The sequence below is a fragment of the Ascaphus truei genome, chromosome 9 (genome assembly GCF_040206685.1).
Source record: "Ascaphus truei isolate aAscTru1 chromosome 9, aAscTru1.hap1, whole genome shotgun sequence".
Taxonomy (NCBI): domain Eukaryota; kingdom Metazoa; phylum Chordata; class Amphibia; order Anura; family Ascaphidae; genus Ascaphus; species Ascaphus truei.
In genome coordinates this window covers 60,015,978-60,025,759 of record NC_134491.1, presented here as the reverse complement: position 1 = coordinate 60,025,759, position 9,782 = coordinate 60,015,978, and positions in this window count along the sequence as shown.

The following is a 9,782-nucleotide window of genomic DNA, read 5'->3' as shown; positions in this document are numbered from 1 at the left end:
CTAAATGGCAAAATCTAACAAATATTTTGCAACATTATTTAGCCATTTGGGGATCAGCGAAACGTTTTGCAAAAACGCGAAAGAAGAAAATAAAACACCCAAAATTGGGCGAGCGCGTGTTGGACAGTTTCCGACATATCTGGTTAGTTGGACATCTCTACTGAGTATGTGGCCACATTTCACAATGTAAGGGCTGCCCCCGCCCGCTTCAGGTGATCCCCGCTGTTATACGTAATTATATTGCGTTGTATAAAATGCTGTCTTAACCAGCCACTTTCTGTCTGAACCGCCAAGATCGGACTGTAAGCTCTGTGCACAATTTGCAGATAATGGCTTCTTTTTAACCCCTTCACCGCCCTTGTAATGCCCTCTGGCAGAAAACGGACCTTGAACGGACTTATTAAGTTAAACACACATGGATGCCTCACTCACTCACCTCCACCACGTGGCCAAACGGGTTAGTGATTTTTATCAAAGATGGCATACGCGAAGGGACTTTGGCACGAGGCGTTTTTTATAATCTCTTGATAAAATGCACTATATTCCTGGAAAAATGACGATATCATTAACCCTTAGGCACCTGAATTGCAGAGAAATGGAACAGTATAGGGTATATAAATAAACAAACAGAAAGATAAACAGATAGATAGATAATAGACAGACAGACAGACAGACAGACAGACAGACAGATAGATAGATAGATAGATAGATAGATAATAGACCGACAGATAGATTGTTAGATAGATAGATAGATAGATAGATAGATAGATAGATAGATAGATAGATAGATAGATAGATAATAGACCGACAGAGAGAGAGATAGATAGATAATAGACCGACAGATAGATAGATAGATAGATAGATAGATAGATAGATAGATAGATAGATAGATAGATAATAGACCGACAGATAGATAGATAGATAGATAGATAGATAGATAGATAATAGACCGACAGAGAGATAGATATAGAGAGATGGACGGACAGACAGGTAGACAGATAGAACAACACATGGAAAGGTAGATAGACAGATTTGTTGATAGATAGACAAATAGATAATAGATAGATACAGGAGGGCCCTGGGTATACACCGGGTTTTGTTCCAGGGGGCTGCCGTATAGTGAAAATCGCCAGAAAGTGGATCCGGCGATTTTCAGTTCTGCGCATGCGCAAACCGGCATTTTCCGCCGTTCTGTGCATGCGCTACCTACGGTCTGCGCATGCGCGCCGGGCGCAACCGCCCGTTCTGCGCATGCGTGACTTAGGATCCAACATGGCGGCCCCCTTCTCGGTGTCGCCGTATCGGCGGATCGCCGAAAAGCGGGGCCCTGCTGTAGCTAGATTGACAGACAGACAGACAGACAGACAGAAAAATAGAAATATGGCCTTTTCTTTTAAACTTGATGTTTAATTATTCACTTGGTTTAAATATTTTGCCACAGTTTTCTATTTCAGAAAAATAATGATTACAAATAATCTGTAAAGAATAATTGTTGTCAATAACTATACATTATATCATAGAAATGATAAAAAGCTGATGGTGAACATCGGTCTGCAATGCAGGGGTTAAATTCCCCTATTGACACTCCTGTGTGTTTGTTCTTAGATTTAATTAACCCTTCGGTTATATTTTAAATGCGTAGTGCGGGAAAGATTTCCAAATGCCGCTCAGCCTCTGTTCTAATTGGATTATTCACCAATATTTCCTAAATCTTCATTTAATGAAACAGATCCCTGCGGTGAAGGAATTTTACGGAAATCGTTCAGCGAGGGGGGAAAGCGTTTGTTTTTCCACTATTTTGGGACTCGGTTGATCTTCCCCCTTTTCTCCTTCGCCAAAATATATAACATCCACAGGAGCCCAAGAAATGAGATTTCATGTTTAGGGTATTGTTAGTTTTATTAAAAGGTAGCGGTGCTGTGCTGGGCTTGAGACAGTGCTAGCCTGCATTTCACTGTATAACAGATAGCATTAATAGACACAGTATCAGAATACTCTATACCAGGGGTGGCCAACTCAGTCCTCAAGGTCCACCAACAGGTCAGGTTTTCAGGATATCCCTGCTTCAGCACAGGTGGCTCAATCAGTGGCTCTATACCAATTCCCACAACAAAAAACAAACAAGCGCAATGTACATTAATGGCGCTATATAAATAAAGACATACAATTCAATATAAAGATGCCCAAAGCTACTTCCAATGTGACAAAAATACACAGTGCAATACCTATATTCTCTTGAAAAAGTGTCATTCAGTTCAACCCTTTGGCCAAAGCGTCTTAAGCCTGCTGCCACTTCAAGGCATGACCGTTAGCAGGTCCTAACACTCCCTGAGTTCAAATTATTATTTACCGCTAGAATTAGGGGAAGCATGATCAGCATTGGATCTGTTGTAACCCAGCAAAATGAAACGGATAACTTGGAAAGTGGGGAGGGGCGAGCTTAAGATGCTTTGCATGGAATAAAAAAACGCTTTTCTGAGCATCAATTTTTTTGGCAAAAAGGACACATGAACCTAATGATTCAAAGGTACTCAGCATCATTAGATAGTACTGCCACACTTCTGGGGGGTTCACACGGAACAGGTTTCCATGAACCAGAGAGATACAGTATGAGTGATAAAGTAAGTGGACAAACTAAAAATCACATGTATTATATTGTACTGTGATTGTAACAAGTCCTGTCCTGCCTATTCTTCCGAGCTGTTGAAAGCAGGACAGTCACAGGTAAATCAGGTTGGAGATCTTTGCCTGTACACAGCGCACTCTTTGTATTCTCATTGAGAAGGCGTTCCACTAAAACTGTGGGGCTCAACTCCAGTCCTCAAGACCCCCCACCCCCAAAAGGTCAGGTTTTCAGGATATCCCAGCTTCAGCACAGGTGGCTCAATCAGCCCCTGCTTCAGCACAGGTAGCTCAATCAGAGGCTCAGTCTTTGAGCCACCTGTGCTGAAGCTGGGATATCATGAAAACCTGACCTGTTGGGGGGGGGGGGGTGTCTTGAGGACTGTAGTTGAGCACCCCTGCACTAAAACTCGGGCTGGCAGCAGCAGCAGCAGCAGCAATGAGACACAGATAACCCAGCTGCGGGCCAGAGCTTCATCCAACAGGTAACTTTATCATCACAGGGTCGGAAGACGGCCTGTCCTTTATAATGTTTCCGTGTTCTTCCCTGCACCACGTTAATCCGCCGCCTCTTTTCAGTTGCCGATTAGGATGCAACAAAGGGGGCCTTGGAAAAGACAACAACGCGTTCTATGGGTCTAAAGAGCAGCAATTTGAAGCGCAAACACAGGGGAACAAAGGCAGAAGTGACCCAGGTGTGCGAGATCTGCCCGGCACCGCATCCCCTGAGTGGCAGTGCAGCTAAATACACACGCTGTCCTTGCACAGAATGCTGCTATGTACATATGCATATATACATGTATATGTACATATACAGTGGCGAGAAAACGTTTGTGAAATCCAATGATAATTAAGGAAACTCCGTAGTTTTTCCACGATAACCTTCTTGCATCAAAACCAGACTTTTCTTACATATCCAATAGGGTTTATATTAACCAATTCCATGCCTTTTGAAACAGAATGATGTGTGAATTAGACAGACAATTAGTAATTAAGAGTCAGGGTATGTGAAAAAGTAAGTGAAACCCTGAGATTATCAACTAAATTTGAGGGGATAATTAAAATCAGGTGTTCAAATAATTAGGTAGATCTTCAGGTGAAAGTTTGGGAGGCCCCACCCTATATAAACATCAGAAACTTTGTGCGTTTGGTCTTCATCATACAGCTGTGTGGAAACACGTCATGCCACAATCAAAAGAAATCTCTGAGGACCACAGAAAAGCAGTTATTGATGCTCATCAGTCTAGAAAGGGTTACAAAACCTTTTCTAATGATTTGAGGCTCAACCAGTGCACAAATGGAGAAAGTTCAGGACCACATTCACTCTACCCAGGAGCAGTCGTCATACCAAAATCTCTCCAAGAACAAACCGGAAAATCATCCAGGAAGTGACAAAGAACCCCAGAGTAATATCTAAGGATCTGCAGGCCATTCTCGCCTTGGCTAATGTGAGTGTTGATGACTCAAGTATCAGAAAAAGACTGAACAAAAATGGTGTTCATGGAAGGAGGAAACCACTGCTCTCTAAAAAGAACATTGCTACCGTCTAAAATTCGCCAAAGAGCACATAGATGATCCACAAGACTTCTGGAACAATGTTCTCTGGCCAGATGAGTCAAAGGTAGAACTTTTTCATCAATGAGAAATGTCATGTTTGGTGAAAACCAAAACTGTGTTCGAACTGAAGAACCTCATCCCAACCTTCAAGCATGGCAGTGGGAATGTGATGGTTTGGGGCTGCTTTGCTGCCTCATGACCTGAACAGTTTGCCATCATTGGCCCAGCCATAAATTCTGTATTGTATCAGAAGATTCTCGAGGAGAATGGTAGGCCATCCGTCTGTGAGCTGAAGCTGAAGCGAACGTGCGTCATGCAGTGTAAAATGTCCTTATTTCTCTTTTGATTGGCATAACAGTACTCAGCATTCTTGTGTCAGCACATAAAAAGAAATGTTTATTTTGAAGATAAATACTCTCATACACAAATAGTACAAAATGGAGGTAACATCAAATAAGTTAGGATATCATCAAATGATTGTTGCATAATATTCTGTTACTGAGGGGAATCCTTATATTTGATCTTAATATCATGATGTTAAAGCTGATTCTTCCTCCTTTATCCTGGTGTTATCCCCCTCACATCCTTCTGGTGTAATCCCTCTGTCCTCCTGCAGGTATAATCCATCTGTTCTACCACTAGCTACCGACTGCTAGATATTTATCCACATAATATCCCTTAGTCCGTTCTTCCTACCATTAATTATTACTAGATAAGGTCCTACAACTTGAAACAGGTCATATCTGATAAGGAACTGCCCACGTCTCCATACAGAGAATAACCCTAATATGGCCAGTGTTCTGGAAAGATCTCAGAACTCCTTATTAATCCAACCTAATGCCATAGCCTCTTCTGGTGGCATCAGCTCTAACCACAGTTGTCTATAGTCACTCAATTGTCACCCACAGGGCCTCTCTTGTTCAGACAACTCAGCACAGCCGCACTCCCACTATAACTAAAAATACAACCCAATGTAACTGAATTCTTCAGAAAATACTAATTAACCAACATTAGCATATCATATGAGATATAATATGAATTAAAGAAAGAACTGTTGCAAATCAGACAATATACTGTATACTTGGCATTTTATCTTCATAACGAATTCATACATATTAATTACAATATAATAATGCCACTTAACTGAGTTTCTTAATTGCAACAAGACAATGATCATAAACAGACAAGCTGATCTACAAAAGAATAGCTGCACATGAAGAAATTCTGCATTTTAGAATGGCCTAGTCAAAGTCTGGTCCTAAACCGCATCGTAATGTTGTGGCCAGACCTGAAGCGAGCTGTCCCTGCAAGGAAGCCCTCAAATGTCAAGTCAAATGCTGAGTTGAAGCAGTTCTGTAAGGAGGAATGGACCAAAATTCCTCAAACCCGATGTAAGTGCCTGACCAGCAGTTACAGGAAACGCTTTGTTGAAGTTATTGCTGCTCAAGGGGGCGCCACCAGGCACTGAATCTAAAGGGTCACACACTTTTTCACAAATGGATATTGAATGTTTAATCAATGTTGCAAAAGTATTATGTTTTCATGTAATTTGTTTGATCAGGTTATCTTTATTATCTATTATTATGACTTAGATTAAGATCTAATAACATTTTAGGTTTAATATATGTGAAAATCCTAAGGGTTTGCAAAGTTTTTCTCGCCACTGTATAAATGTAACGCTGTGCTCACCACAAACAGGCGGGACCCCGGTACTGAGGTGGGAATGGGTGTAACGCCACCCACAGCCACGGGGGCGCGTCTGGAGTGCGGATAGTCAGGCAGCCAGGTCAGGATTGGAGAGAGTAGAATGGTCAAGTACTTGCTGAGGTCTGAGGTAGGAGCCGGTAGAATGGTCAGTGTCCGTTTAGCCGTGGTCAGGGGTTGGAGCCAGTAGAAGCATAGAGGTCCGTTAGCCGTGGTCGGGATTGGAGAGATGCGGAAGGTCAGAGGTAATCCGGGGTCGGTGAGCGAGAAGTGCAGAGTCCAAGGTAAAGCCGGGTCGGTACACAGGAGATCAATCTGAAACAAGGCAACTGAGGCAAGGCAGGACAAGGAACCAGGAAGTGGGAGAACAGCACTAACTGGAACTATGCTCAGCCAAAGTGCAAGTGGCACAGCTGAGCATATATGAGGAAGTATGACCAATGAGAGAGGAGGGCGGAGCGGAGGCGCGGCCTCTGCGGAGGCACTGATAGGGAGACAGACACAGGAGACAGGTGGGCATGATTACGAACGTTGACGCGCAGCTTGAGAGCGGTGCACACGCGTCACGTGTGCATGCCGCACGACGTTGATGCATGACGCAAGTGGGAGCGGAGCCAAACTCCGCAACATCAGAAAAGCTCCTGCGGGAGCGCGTGCCGTAGGGACGGCGGTGATGTGCAAGACAATAGGTAAGGAGGGAGTAGGAGTTTACTTTATGATTTGTTTTGACTTAAAGGGACGGTGGTTTGAGCAAAAGGCTGCCTACTTTTCAAGGTTCCAACAGGAGACTCCTGTTATAGTCTTGAGAAGTAGGCAGCCTTTTTTCTCAGTGTCACGACCTATCTAGGGACAGCTCAGTCTTAGCATTCAGGATTACCCTACCCGCTCCGTACCTCTGCCTATCCCCTGTATTGTAGGGTTAAATATGTAGGGCTGGAACACTTTATTATATTTAAGGTCTTACTCTACAGGCTGCACGCTTTTTTCTTTTCGTGAGTAATCTAAATAAATATTTGATTATTTTTTTGATGGACCGTCTTAATTTTATTTTGATACATAATTATTTTGTGTTTAAAATTAAAATTTTATTTACAAAAATAAGGTATGGCAATGAGAGCTACTTGCGCACCTTCCTATGCTAACGTTTTTATGGGGAGATGAGAGAGAGAATTTGTGGTTTTGGATGATGGCTGTGCAGGGGCTGATCATGTATTTTTGCGGTTGAGGTTTATCGATGATATTCTCATTTTTTTGGGACGGGTCACAACCCGAATTTTCAACTTTTCATTGATAGCCTCAATCACAATCATCTCAATATAAAGCTGACTAGTGTAGTTCGTTTTTCTCATTTGACTTCTTGGATCTGAGAATTCCTATTGATCCTGGGGGACATATTGAGACAGATATCTAGAGAAAAGAAACCTCTACCAATGCAGTCATTACGTGCGCAACCTTTACATAAAATCAAGGGGATACCCATTAGGGGAATTTCTTAGATTAAAACACAATAGCTCTACTCCATCAGTATTTGAGGCTAGAGCTCTTGAAATTAAATCTAGGTTTCAGACAAGTGGCTATAGCAACACAATGATTAAACATGGACTTAATAAAAGTAAAGCTAGAAATAGAGATTCATTACTGGTACCTAATATTAAACAACTTAATAATAAACACAGTGCTAATGATATACAATTCATAGGAACATACAATCGTCACTGGTCTACCTTAAAATATATACTACAGAAACATTGGCATGTCCTAATGATTGACATAGATTTGAAAATGAAATTAGTGGACATAATTAATCTTGTTAGCAAACGTGCGCCAAATTTGACTAACACTCTAGTACACAGCCTCTATCGCCCCATTGTATCGACAAACGTCTTATAACAGAGTGTTAACACGGGTTTTTTGGCCTGCAATATTTGTTCTGCCTGTAATTTAATGAAATCAACCACTGAATTTTGTGATTTAACAGGAACAAAGAAATTCCAAATTCTGCAATCTTTTAACTGCAAATTGAAAGCAGTAGTATATTATTAAAAAAAAGAATTGTATTCAAATTTTATTGACAATTCCTGCTTTATACAATATTCCAAAACACATCAAACATTGTGACCGAAACATTAAATTCTGAACATTGTATATTGCAATTCTCCCAACGCAACAATAGAGAGATTTCATATAAAGATAAAATAAGTACCAGAGATCTACATTCAAAGGGGTTTGATACATTTTACACTTTACAGGGATAATGATAGATTGACTAGCATCATATAGTTCTAGTATAATCTTATTCACCTAACTTCAAACTTAACCTTGTGCAGTGCATGAAGGACCCTGGGATCCAAAAACCTAGTTCTGAAAACCATTATTTGATATTATGACTCCATTATACACGATAGGGAGCCCATATTTGGTGGTATTTGGGTGTTTAATATCTATTGGTGTATGTCAGCTTCTCCATTATTCTAATAAATTCCATTCTGTCCCACCATTCTTTCACGGATGAGGTTGAGGGTATTGTCCACGTTCTTGCTAGTATATTTTTGGCTGCAAAGATGAGATGTCTAATTAGAGTCTTCGTATGTTTAGGAATACCTGTATCAATTTAGCCCAAGCCGCCATTCTTGAGCTGGAAGGGGATATCTACCTCTGTGATAGTCTTTACCTCACTGAAAACCTTTTTATAAAAAGAGGTGACTTTAGGGCAACTCCACCATATGTGCAGATCAAATGCTCTCTGCCCCCATAGTTTCCAGCAGACGAATGTTTGGCCGGGTTGCATACGGGCTAATTTAATAGGAGTCTGGTACGTTCTATAGAACATTTTATTGCTTGTTTCCGTTATTGAGGCAGAAACCGAGGCCTTGCGTAACTACCCCCAAATGTCCTGCCACTCTTCACTATCTAAGCGCCTCCCTATGTCAGAGTGGCAGGCTTCTAGTGTAGGCGCCATGTCTTCTGTATAGAGAGATAGGATAGCTCCCTCTGAATCCTAGATGAGGCATGTCTAGGCTCCTCATTATATATTATCTATTCTAAAGCGGATGGAAATGTTTGGTTTGGAGGCATGTGGTTTCTGAAAGTATTGGTAGAAGTGAATTCATCTATTTGTTCTTGCAGTTGTAGCATGGATTGCACCTTGTTGGTAGACATGTTTAAATCTGAATATAGCCACTGTGTTTAATTCAGTGATAAGTGGTTCGAATACCTATTCCGTAATAGGGTTTAAACATTTCATTTTAGTAAACGGTGAAACCATACTGTCGAGCTGCAGTTTGGAGAGGCTCAGTGTCACGGTAACTTATGACAAGATATAACAAACACCAAATATCTGGGTTGAACTGAACGAGGCTTAGATATAATAAAATATATTTATTCCTTAAAAAGGTGAACACAGCAATATAGTACAATTAACAGGCAAGAAGGTAACACTTACTTAGTGTTGGGGAATGGAGAAGTATAAGCTAGCAATTCTCCAGCAATCCGGTGACATTCAAGATGAGATCAGTAGAACAACTAAAACTGTAGGGTTGACACAGTTTATATACCTTTGTAACCCTATTCTTAACATTGAATACAGACTATTGGTGAACAATTATCTGTATCCAATCCCTAACGTGGAAAAACAGTTTAACCCATGCCCCCCAGCTAGTTAGCCCATGCGTACTGGGACTCTGAGGGTCTTATTTCTGTAGCCCCATAATTAAATCAGGGCGACGACCAGTCTACCAGATGAAGTATCTGGCAGGATCTTCATTGTTTGTAGGTGTAGATATAACACTTACAAACCACTCCAGTTTGATGCTTCTTCGCCCTCAGGTAAACAGTTAGAGCGGCAAAGTCTTTTGATCAGTACTTGGTTCCTAGTGTAAACAATCAGGGCAGTTAACTTT